This window comes from Myotis myotis, unplaced genomic scaffold (assembly GCF_014108235.1).
Source record: "Myotis myotis isolate mMyoMyo1 unplaced genomic scaffold, mMyoMyo1.p scaffold_m19_p_6, whole genome shotgun sequence".
Lineage (NCBI taxonomy): Eukaryota > Metazoa > Chordata > Mammalia > Chiroptera > Vespertilionidae > Myotis > Myotis myotis.
The window spans coordinates 72,044,667-72,057,984 of record NW_023416368.1 but is presented as its reverse complement, the minus strand read 5'-3'; positions in this window follow the sequence as shown (position 1 = coordinate 72,057,984).

Here is a 13,318-nt window from a genome sequence, read left to right as displayed (position 1 = left end):
CCCTTCAGTCTGCAGACCGATGCTCTATCCACTGAGCCAAACCAGTTAGGGCCAAATAAGAAGGCTTTTATATGCTGGAGTAGTTTCTGTATTACATGTGATCAATGAATATATATCTTTGGATATATATCTTTAACACACAAAAAAATTGTATTCCTTGACCACATAAACAGGCATTGCTGACTGGTGGTAAATGTTTTTTCAAGCAGTAATTTGGGGGTTCCTTCTGTTCGGTGACTCTGCTACTTTCAGAATACGGTTTCTAAAGGCCCTGCACTGTTTTGCACTTAACCTGGCAGAGGAGGGGAGGAGGAGCATGGAGAAGCGATCTTGGGAGGCTCTGAGGAGAACAGTCCCAGAAGCAGCCACATCACTCTGCACACATCCCATTGGCTCAGGACTCGGTCCCTTGTCCATGCCTAATCGTAATGGGGGCCTTGGAAACCATGTGCGTGCCCAGGAAGAAGAGGAATCTGGTTTGGTGGACAACCAACTGTCTCTGTCTTACTATTTGTGATTATTGTCCACTACAACATCTCAAAACTTTCTAAGAAGTCTTAAATCAAAAAAAGCAAAATATCATGATCATGTCTTGCACAAGTTAGGTAAATCTACTAAGTCCCAAAAGCAATAATTGAAAGGAAAATAATGGATTAAAAAAGAAAAGGTTCATTGAAAAATAGTTTGACATAAACAGAGTCTGTTGATATGTAGGCTCTGCCAATCAAATATCTGGATGATGTTTATCTAGCTTTTCTTCGAGATGTCTTATCATTAAAAAGCTTGTAATTAATATGCTAGCCATTGATTAATCAGTACATTTCTCAGAATCTGTTATTTTATCAAAAAACAAACCCCACCACCTCCAAAGTTTAGAATTTAAAATAATGTGAAGATGACACCTGATACTTATTTTAATGTGGGATTTAGTTGTAAACTGCAGATTCCCATACACAAAGCTTAATTGTCAGCCTCTGGTTTCCTATTTTTGCCCCGAGAACAGGTAGGTCTACACAACCGCAATTTTGATCAAACCAATGACACTCTCTGGTAGCATCCATACCAAATCCCTGCAGCCTTGGTGTTTCTTGGAATAATGTGGCATGGCAGGCCTTCGGGATCAACTGAAGGGAAGTTAAGTTCAGCACAATACTTGGAACTGCTCTTTCCTTATAGACGTTGACACAGCCTATTTTGTTGTTGTTGTTTCATTATTCACGTTTCACATTGTCTTTCCCTGCAATCAATATTATGAGAGCCAGGCGGGAACTATGTCTAAGTCACTTTAATATATAAAAGGGCAGGTTGCCATCCACTTAAAACATGTCAAATCCTAACTCAACCAGGATAAGGCTTTGGTCATTCCCAGCCTCTGCCATACTTTTCTTTTTCCTCTTTTCTTTTCAGCTAATGTATGACCCAACAAATTATCACTCCTATTGGATATTTTTCAGTCAATTCATAAGTAGAGTTAATAAGGAAGGCAAATCCTATCTAATAAAAGAGAAACATGGTAATTGGCGTACGACCGCTACCCTTCCCATTGGCTAATCAGCGAGATATGCAAATTAACTGCCAGCCAAGATGGCGGCCGGCAGCCAGGCAGCTTGAAACTAACATGAGGCTTGCTTGCTTCAGTAACGGAGGACTCCAACGTTCTCCGCCGGCCTTGCCGGCCTCTGAGATTGCAGTTTAAGAAACATTATAACAAATATAGAAGCTAAACAAAACCCCAGAAACCTGCTTTCAGCGAGCCCGGGATCTCAGAGCTGGAGTTATACATTGTTTCGATTATAGAACCTAAACAAACCAGATACCTTCTTTCAGCAGCAGATGCCCCAGAGCCGGAGCCAGAGCTAAAGCTGGCCCAGAATAAAAAAAGAAAAGAAAAAAAGGAGCAGTTGGGAGCTTCAATCAGCCTGAAAACAGCCCTCAGCCCCTCACCCAGACTGGCCAGGCACCCCAGTGGGGACCCCCACCCTGAAGGGTGTGTGACCAGCTGCAAACAGCCATCATCCCCTCACCCAGGCTGGCCAGGCACCCCAGTGGGGACCACCACCCTGATCCAGGACACCCTTCAGGGCAAACCAGCCAGCCCCACCCATGCACCAGGCCTCTATCCTTTGTAGTAAAAGGGTAATATGCCTCCCAGCACCGGGATTAGCGGAGCTGAGAGGCCTCCCGGCACCGGGATCAGTGTGACAGGGGGCAGCGCCCAAACCCCCTGATCGCCTTGCGGCTCTGTGTGTGACAGGGGGCAGGGCCACAACCTCCCTATCCGCCCTGCTCTGTTCATGACAGGGAAAGGCGCCCCAACCCCCTGATCAGCCCTGCTCTGTGCCTGATAGTGGGGAGCTCCCCAACCCCCTGATCGCCCTGCGGCTCTGTGTGTGACAGGGTGCGGCGCCTCAACCCCCCCACCCCCCACGGGCCCTGCTCTGTGTGTGATGGGGTAGAGCCATACCCTCCCCATCGGCCCTGCCCTGAGTGTGAGAGTGGCGGCACCCCAACCCCCTGATCGGCCCTGCTCTTTGGGTGATAGAGGGTAGCGCCCCAACCCCCTGACCCGCCCTGCCCTGAGTGTGAGAGTGGTGGCACCCCAACCCCCTGATCGGCCCTGCTCTTTGGGTGATAGAGGGTGGCGCCCCAACCCCCTGATCCGCCCTGCCCTGAGTGTGACAGGGGGCGGTGCCCCAACTCCCCTATCGGCCCTACTCTGTGAGTGACAGGGGGGAGCTCCTCAACCCCCTGATTGACCCTGCTCCGTGCATGACAGGGGGGAGCTCCCCAACCCCCTGATTGACCCTGCTCTGTGCATGACAGGGTACGGAGCCCCAACCCCCCTGATGGGCCCTGCTCTGTGCGTGACAGGGGGTGGCGCCGCAACCTCCCCATCGACCCTGCCTTGAGTGTGACAGCGGGCGGTGCCCCAACCCCCTAATCGGCCCTACCCTGAGTGTGACTGAGGGTGGCATCTCAAACTCCCAATCTGCCCTGCTCTGTGAATGACAGGGGAAGGCGACCCAACTCCCCAATTGGCCCTGCTCTGAGCCCGACCAGGGGCTGCACCTAGGGATTGGGCCTGCCCTCTGCCACCCGGGAGCAGGCCTAAGAGAGCAGGTTGTTATCTCCCGAGGGGTCCCAGACTGCGAGAGGGCACAGGCCGGGCTGAGGGACCCTCCCCTCCCCCCCAGTGCACAAATTTTTGTGCACCGGGCCTCTAGTCAGTTAATAAAACCCTTTTGTTTTTCTTGACACGTTTCTCAAAATCTAAATTTTAAATTCAGGCCATTATTACAAATTTTATTTTCCCTTAGTTGATGACATCTGTGGTTAAATGTTCAGAGCTTTTGGGATGGTTTAAATTATTGCATTAAATACTGCCAGACAAAATAAGTTGGTACATGCTTTATTAAATATACTATTGAGCAAATGACATTTAGAAATAAGGAAAGGATGCCCAAACTTGGTTTAGACATTGTGAGTGTGTGTGTGTGTGTGTGTGTGTGTGTGTGTGTGTGTGTGTGTGTTGTTGTTGTTGTTGTTGTTGTGTTCTGGGTGTCTTTTATAGTAAATTGTTTTAAGATTACTCAATAACAAGATTGCATGTTGTGGGAAGCTAGGGTAATGTTTGCTTCTTTTCTAAAGTAAGTCGGCAGAGAGCATGAAAGCAGGAGTTGATGGTAACATTAAGACAGCCTGCCTTTTATGTCTTCCTGGACTCCATAGAGAGGAATCCCAACCTCATTACTGAGCAATGACCATTTCCTGTTAATCTGGGTGTGTGGGCAAAAGATGTGGGGGGTGAGGGGGAGCTAACCACAGGCTGCTAAGTAAGCTGTTGTAGTCTTTGGAGATGCTTAAATGAGTGAAGCAATTAGAATCAACACGCCTGGGAGGCTGGGAAGAAGACTGAAAAAGAGTAATTAATGAAGCTCCAAGCATATAAGTAGTTGTAGGATCTATATGGAGCCTATGCAGGCAGTGGTCCAGCCAGGCATTAAGGTGTCTTTAAGCGCTAGCATAATGGCCAGATGCTCATATAAACTGAGAAAAAGAGACAAACAGGCCCACACACAATTTGCGGACAGATGTGCACACAGCTTCAAGCTGACCATCACACATGCACAAATAGTGAATGCACTTTTATGGGCAGCATATATGGTAATACAAAAAAAAAAAGAATGCATAGAGAATGATTGTTTTGCTTCGGTGTGGACATGAACTTTGATGGAACTTAGTAAAACACAGAGCATTTATTGCCATGATGAATGGCTCTCTGGGGAGTCGTTTCCCTGCCCTCCCAGCTGGCGTATAGGGCTGCCGGGACAGTGCTGGGCAAAGAAGGGATGAACAATAGGTTCTGTGAGTTGGAGAAGCTGAGGCTGCCCTCCCTGGCTGGGTGGTATGAGCATCAGTCCCGAGCAGCACATAATTCAGACGACTGATGGATTCTTGCGGAATGTGGAAATAACAAAGGGGGGAATGAGAGCCAATTATGAAAGTGCATTTGAATCACCCAATGTGCTGAGGATTTTTTGTGTCAACAGATCCCACTCTTGAAAAGCCACATGCCTGGTGAATTTCCTGATCAAATCCAGGGCCCACTATTCCACCCGGAGTAACCCAACGACATTACCCAAACTGGACACCGCAGGGTGATTGGCCGATTGGATCAACTAGAAAACAAGTCACTTTTACACCCCTTAAAATTTTTTAAATTTAAATTTATGTTTGTTTGGTTGAATTTTTAAAACTTTAATACAGTTAAACCACTCTGTCTGATTTACTTCAGCGCCTTCGCTGGAAAACCCAGGGGCAGGGACTGCCTCTGCCTTCCCTTTGTGTGTGTCGGCCAACTTTAAACTTCACTTTACCCTTATTTTTCTTGATCCTTTCTCCTGGCTGTGAGCAGAAAGCTCTTGACTTCCTCAGTCTTGCAGAGGTGATGCAGGAGGAGGCGCACAGGGAGGGACACTGTACAGCCTGAAACTGTCCTTTTTGCCTGAGATTTTAAAACGTTCTGAGGCTCTCCTCTGCTCCGTATTTATTTAAAGGCACAAAGCAAGAAAACGGACCCTGGCTAACGCTGAAGGAGACTCTCCCTCACTACTGATCTTGGCCATGTTCTTTCACTATTTCATTTCCATTTTCTTGAGAAGTTCCTGGCAGTAGGTGTGTGCATACGGGGCTGTTTCTTTAAGAAGTCCGATAAATTTATATTCATACATGCATAACCCATGGACACAGACAATAGTGTAGTGAAAGTCTTGGGAGGGGGTAAAGGGGATTAATGGGGGGGGGGGGAATGGGACACCTGTAATATTTTCAACACTAAAGATACATTTAAAAAATAAATCAATAAATTTTAAAAGAAGTCAGACACCTGGCCACTCTACCTTAGAATTCCACCAAGGTAGCCACCTGGAAAAAGCTCTACGCAGCTGGTGAGAGGCCCACGGAGGACGTAGATCCCAGCATCCTGACAGCAGGTGCCGAGAGCCCCGGCACCCAGACAGAGATGGTGTCTCATGTGGAAACACTAGCCCAGCCCAGCCCAGCTGCCCCGCCCTGGGGACCGGTGCTTGGCTTTGACACTGGGTGGAGGGGACCAAAAGCCCCTCCAACACCAGCCGCTAGGAAAGCTCCGTTGTCTTTCTTCTCTTCCAGCCTGTGTTTCCCCCGCCAGGATAGAGGCTGTCAACCCCGCGGTGTTCCCAGCTCAGGTCTTTCGTGGGAAAAAACACACACAACAAAAAAACAAAACACTGAACGCTGAATCTAAGTTCTAATAAAAAGAATTCTAAAAGTTTTTATTCTGTGTCATAACGGATCCCAAACCTGTTAGTGGTCAGAATCTCTTGATCACATGAGGTTTTCAAAAAATGCCAGTTCCAGGGTCCCAACCCAGGCAAATCTGACTCCCTGGTCCTGGGATCACACTCGGCAATTCATCATTTTAATGCTCCCCCAGGTGAATCTCATGATCAGCCATATTTTGGGAATGAGAGCTGTAGTTTACTTTTTTAAACCAAATATCTTAAAATGCATCTTTGGCTATTGCACTTGGAACACACTGTTTGTTTGCATTGACTCCCGATTCCAATACTCGACCAAGTCACACCAGCTCCTTCCACTGCCCCCGAATGGCCACTGTGTGGTGTATAGGTGTGGCCAGCACAGCCCTGCAGGACACATTTCCTCCCATTGCACTGAAATTGCTGCGCAACGTGAGTCCACGGATGAGAAAGGAGTTCGTAATTCTATTTTTATCACACCCCACAATGTCTCCGATCATCTCAAGGGATGCCGTCAAATTTTCAAGTTGAAATTCCCCGGAGTTCACTTTAATTTCTAAAGTTTGAGAAACACGTGCTTTAGGGTCAAGGAAAGAAGCCGAGGCCTTTCCTTCCCTGCTCCTCCACCACTCGCCCATCTTGCCTCCATCACCAAAGCCTGAGGCAGACAAGCTCACATTGACATTCTTTTTCCATCAAAGCCTAGTTAGGAAAATAGACACCATGCTAGGTGTTATGGTTTTTTAATATGTTTTTATTTATTTTAGACTGAGGGGAAGGGAGAAGGAGAGAGAGAGAGAGAGAGAGAGAGAGAGAGAGAGAGAGAGAGAGAGAGAGAGAAACGTCCATTGATTGGCTGCCTCCTGCATGCCCCCTGTTGTGGATTGAGCATTTGGTTTAATGAACTATTTCTAAAATCTATTTAGTGTAAATTCCTTACTTTTTTCATATATAATATTCCTCAGAATATGCAAACTATGCTGTAAATGCTGTTCTCAAGCTTGCTGCATAATCTAAACCTAACCTGTTAGCTTTCAAAGCTGGAGCGGGGGCGGGGGTGGGGGGGGAGGGAGGAAACACACCAAAGTGAAATAGAAAGAAAAACAAATTTTATCTGCAAAGTATTACATCTGACTATTTCTCTTTCATGTTCGCTGGTATCTGTAAAAGGGATACCTTAGTCTGCCCCCAGAAGAATTCCTCACTCAACCCCTAGGAGAAACACTAACCACGGCCTCCCACAAGGATCTCCAGCTTCAATAAAATCTGAGAGAAACAGGGGAGGTGTTACATGGACCACACGAACCATCCTGCCAGCCCTGGGATGCCCAGCTGCCCTTAAACACAGACAGCTTGAAAATTACCCCATGGGGCAAAAGCTGGCTCTATTTCTATTCAAGGAGATAAGAAGAAACTCCACTCTTAGGACTATGATATTTCTACCCATTCCATGCCTGCCTCAGGCTGGAAGAGGCATCCGACTGTGACACCTGGTACAGACTCAGACGGGGAGCCAAGCACAGAGAAACTGGGAGTGAGGCTGAGGCCATCCTGTGGCAGCTGCAGGTGAGAAGGAGATGCTGAGAGAAAAAGGAACAACCAGGATGGAGAGAGAGAGAGAGAGAGAGAGAGAGAGAGAGAGAGAGAGAGAGAGAGAGAGAGAGAAGAAGAAGAAGAAGAAGAAGAAGAAGAAGAAGAAGAAGAAGAAGAAGAAGAAGAAGAAGAAGAAGAAGAAGAAGAAGAAGAAGAAAGGGGAGGAGGAGGAGGAAAAGGGAGGGAGAGTTAGGAAAAGAAGGAATGGAGGAGGGGGAGGAAACAGAGGAAAAGGGGAAGGGAGGGAGGCAGGAAAAAATCATGCCTGATGATTTTCCAGCTCCCTTGGGGAGTGGCTTAACGGTTCATTTTAGAACACCACACTGTCCAACTAATAAAGTGTTCCCATCATGTTATGCTAATCTGGCTTTTACCTTTGAGCTGGATTTCATTCATAAAAACAAGCTGGTTCCTATTTAGAAATAGGGATGTTTCTTAAGCAAAAACAGTTTGAATTGATTTTATTTATTTGTCTATTCCATTCCTAATTCTAAAAACAGGTACCGAAAAGTTCCAAACAATTGAACGCATTTGAAAGAAACCATCACGTGACTCCAGCATTCCTTCCATCATGATGTGCTACCTGAGGACCTGACAGAATACTAAATGTATATGAAAACACGAAGGCCGTTTTCTGTCCCATTCATTCGGAAGCTGATGCGTATAGATGGGAGACTCTGGTGGTTTAGTCTCCAACATCCACGTAACAAAGGACTGAAGTTCCTGGGGCAAAGGCAGAAGAAACCAAGTCCAGTTCAATATGTATAGTTCTAGGGATTAAAATCTTCGATTAACATCCTAACAGACACAGTCTCCTTCTGAAATTAGCTTTCTTTCACTGGATCTGGCTTCACTTCACAGTCAAAACAACACTTGGGAATATTGGCCAAGCAGCTGCCAACCACAGCCTCCTTTGTAGGTGACCTGTAAGTGTTGCTTCCATTTGCATTCTTCTGCCTTAAGGAACACCACATCCTCCGCCTTCTAAATTCACTGGCTTTGTCTTGCTTCTCTTTCATTTGCCTCTCCCTCTTTCCACCCTTTTGGAATTAATCAGTCTGCTTTCGCAGCTTGACTTCAGCTGGAATACAAATTCAAACTTCGCTTTGCTTGTGGCCCACAATTGAAGGTCAGCAGTTCTGCTCACTGAACCCCAGTCTATGCAGGAGAAGGTGGTCTGAAAATTACATGGAGTGCCCTCTGGCCCATAAGCGGAACTCTGGCCCTGAGCTATTTCATAAGTAAAATAACCTTTGGGAGAGCACACAAATTAACCCCTTCACGGACCTGAAAAATTACTCTTAGTAAATATTTCAGCAGTGTTTGCTTTTTCTCTTTAACAATTTTAAGTAAACTTACTTTATAACCTATGTATGAAGTTCTTAGGGTCTAATTATATTGGTTGTTTTCACTGATTCTGGATTGTTTCATGTATTTTGTTATTTAGAATTGTAAGTTCATGTTTGGTGGGACTTTACATAAAGGAATTCTGTGCAGGGTTGAAAATACTGGTATGTCTTTCTAGAGAAGGTTTTAATTACTTTTATTGAAGGCACTAGTATTGCTATCTGCTTGGATAATTTAGGCCCTCCAAACAGTGTAAATTCAAATCCTAAACTTGAGTGAGGGCAGCTTGAGATTCTCAGGTTTTTTCCAAATTCTCAGTTTTTTCCTTCCCTTCCTCCATTCCCAATAGATCAGGCAAACCAAAAAGTTTTCTTTACGCCTCCCTTGGGGAGAGGATAAACATTTTCAGTTCTCCCCTTCACAGATATATTCAATAGTTCTTTATTTGAGGGTCCTAGATCCAAATTTCTGCCCTTCATGGACCTCAAAATTTGTCACCTGTACTTTCATAACATTAAAAGCCAAACCCATGGTTGTTAACCAGACTAGCAAAAAATAAAACCAGAGAAATCAAAAGATCAATTTTTAGAGTGTATCTTTTAATTTCTTATTATCACTTAAAAGCATACTTATTATATTTTTATTCAGTATATCTAAGCGATTTTTAGTAAGAGAGTTTTCAGATTATTTAGTCAGTAATATTGCTAGAAATGAAAGTCCTTTGATGTTATTGTTATTTTTTTAAATATATTTCTTTATTGGTTTCAGAGAGGAAGGGAGAAGGAAAGAGAGATAGAAACATCAATGATGAGAGAATCATTGATTGGCTGCCTCCTGCACGCTCCCTCCTGGGGATTGAGCCCCCAACCCAGGCATGTGCTCATGGCTGGAATCGAACCCAGGACCCTTCAGTCCGCAGGCCGATGCTCTATCCACTGAGCCAAGCTGGCCAGGGCCTTTGATGTTATTTTTTATGTATTTATAGTTCTGACATATTTGTTCTTATCTGTCAAGATTTCTTTGTGTATGAAATCACTTCCTAAAATAGGCTTGCTTGATAACCACTTTTGATCCCTTATAGACTTACATTGAAAATATCTTTTCAGGCAAAGTGAAAAGAACATTTGTGCATTTATCTGCTGACCTAAGTCAGAATATGCATGCTACCTTATGGGAAGGTTCTTTGGAATCAGCTTGAAGAAAGGAAGAAAGAAAAAGAAAGAAAGAAAGAAAGAAAGAAAGAAAGAAAGAAAGAAAGAAAGAAAGAAAGAAAGAAAGAAGGGAGGGAGGGAGGGAGGGAGGGAGGGAGGGAGGGAGGGCGGGAGGGAGGGAGGGAGGAAAAAGAAAATGAAAGGGGGGGAAAAAAGAAGAAACAAGAAAAGAAAAAAGCCTGCAACCCAGGCATGTGTCCTGACTGAGAATTGAACCCTGACCCTCTGGTTCATGATTGACACCACTGAGCCACACTGGCCAGGTAGATGTCCTCTTTTCTGATTTTGAGTGCCCCTGTTAAGCTAGTGCCTTAGCACATGCTTAGTTTGTCCTTTGGGTTACTCAGAACTGACTGGGGCCTCCAGCCTACCTTGCCAACCACCCAGGCACTCTGGGCTGCTCTGGTTGCTGCCCCTTGCCAAGTACTCCATGCTTTTATATAGCTCAGTTCAGGCTGCTTCTTGAACTGGGAATTTCTTTTCCCTTTTTTTCCTCTGTCATATCTAACAAGCCTTGGCACAAATGTCACCTCCAAAACATCCCTCAACTCCCACCTTGGAAAAGGTCTTTCTGTGCTTATTTTGTACTTATCTACTCATAGTACTTAACATACTACATTGTAATACACACATGCACACACACTAAAGGCCTGGTGTATGAAATTCGTGCACTGGGGGGAGGGTGGTGTCCCTCAGCCCAGCCTGGCCCCTCTCACAGTCTGGGAGCCCTCAAGGGATGGCCTACTGAGTCTGGCCGCAGAGGCTCGGAACAGGCACCATGTGTGTGTGTGTGTGTGTGTGTGTGTGTCCTCTGGGGGCCTGCCCCCAGCCACGCCGTGGAGGCTCAGAGAAGGCGCCCCTGCGTGTTGTTCTCTCAGGCTCTGGGCTGCACCTGCGTGTTGTTCTCTCAGGCTGGGGGCCGCACCTAGCCCCACCTCCTGAGCTGGTCATGACCATTACGGAGTCCTGACCTAATGTGCATTATATATATATATATATATATATCTTTCTCTCCTGTGACTATCTTGATAAGATGGGAGAGGGGTCTTACATACCTTTTGTCTTCTGTGATCAATGATGGGCATTTAGTCAATAATTATTAAGTGCACACATGGTGGAGAGAGTGATAAATGAATAGAAATTTTAACTAAGGGGTCAGAGTGGAGAGAAGGAGCGCAGCAGGAGACTGGGAGTGATTTTGAAGCACAGGGTTGAGAATCCAAAACAGGACCCATAGTGAGGTCTTACAGTTGCCAGAGTAGAAGCTCAGACACGCACTAAGAGCAAAAAAGATATATGGCTTTGGAGCTGGATAAACCTCCATTTGAATCCCTTCATGTGGCCACTTCCTGAGTTTGTGACAATGGGCAATTACTAATATTAGTGTATTAAAAATTGCATCCAGGCCCAGCTGATGTGGCTCAGTGGTTGACTGTGGATCCATACACCAAGAGGTTTGATTCCCAGTCAAGGCACATGCCTGGGTTATGGGCTCGATCCCTGATGGGGGCCGTGTAGGGAGCAGCCAATCAATGTTTCTCTCTCATCAATGTTTCTGTCTCTCTCTCCCTCTCCCTCTAAGAGAAAAATCAATAAAAACATATTTTAAAAAATTGAAAGGAAAAATAACATTCTTAAAGAAATCTAGGCTCTTCCTGGGAAAATCAGGATTTAGGCCTTACTTCTACTATTTAAAACCCTCTCCATTTTCAATTTTTCTTTGGCTTGACTTTAATGGAAACCTTTGAGTGTTAAAACTATTATGGCTACGCATTTATAACATCAAAATTCATTTGCAGTTTGATCAATTTATAGAAACTGAACAATCCAGTTTTTAAATATATATTATTTTGTGGAACTGAATAATAGTAATAAGAAGGATTATTTAGAAAAGAGAGTGATATTGAAAAATTGGGTAGAGTAATACCAATCTCATATACTGGATAGAATATTCATAAGGCTTTATGATTTTTGAAAGCTATTAGCAATACAATTTCCAACATAATCTTACAGATCTTCTTAGGAATGTATTATTTAGCCTTTCTTGGGCAGCTATTTTACTGATTATCAATACAGAGAGTATTTGGATCTAGCCTAAATTCTTCCTTCTGCAAATCAAACCTATTTCCTCTTGTTGTATTCCTAATGGAGACCAGATTCTTACATAATAACCTTTCATCTTCCTGAAGACCCACCCACTCAGCCATGCATTCCATTGCATTGTCTTAGTTACCCAGCCGCCATGGAGGATATCCTGAAGGGAAAAGTTCAAGATCAAACGAGATGTCTCTCTCTTCATAAACTAATAAATATAATTTCCTCCTTTCTAGTTTTATTAACAATGAGAATTTCTCTCCAAATAACACACTGCAACCAAAGGTGCCACAGAAAATGCATCCCAGAGAGGCCTGAAAATGTTACTCTAGTAAACATTTTTTGAGTAATGCTGTTTTTGCAATAATTATAGTCTGAGTTTTTCTGTCATCAGAATCAAGTGGCTGATATTTAATAACCCTTTTGGCTCTAAAAATACAATGAGTCTGACTGTTTCTGGCACAAATTATATTGTTCATGGGTAGACTTTGATTCCATCTCTCCCTCTCTTTGACTCTGTTTTCAAAGTGAAGTAACGTAGAGTGTTAATTAATTCAAAATAAGTCGATCTGGGTAACTAACTTCCATCATCTCTAATCACCATTTATCCTGTTTCTCTGCTCTTGCCCTCACCTCCACCCCAAACACACACATAAATGGAAAGTATATTTTATTTTCAATAATTGATTCATATGTTTGACTTTCCTGGATGTTGACACATTTTCCCCACATAGGCCCTCTCCCTATATATGTCCGTTAATCCCAGAGAGTTAGCATGTATTCATAAGATCATTACAGAGACAAAGTTAATAATAACTATAACAGCTATCATTTATTAAGCACTTCTTTTTTAATATATACATTTTTATTGTTGATGGTATTACAGATGTCTCCCCCCCACCCCTGCCTTTACTCGCCTCTGCCCAGCCCCTACCCAATCCTCCAAGTTTTCACCACCTTATTGCCCATGTCCATGGGCTATGTATATAAGTTCTTCGGTTTATCTCTTCTCGTCCCCTCACCCCCACATCGAGGCATGTCAATCTGTTCCATGCCTCCATGCTTTGGGTCTTATTTTGTTGGTCAATTCATTTTGTTCATTAGATTCCACAAATAAGTGAGATCATGTGATATTTGTCTTTCTCATATTGGCTTATTTTACTTAGCACAATATTCTCCAGGTCCATCCATGCTGTCCCTCTTTTTATTGAGCACTTCTTGTTACCCATGATTTCTACTAGGTGTTTTATATGCATCACTGTATTTAATTCTTTT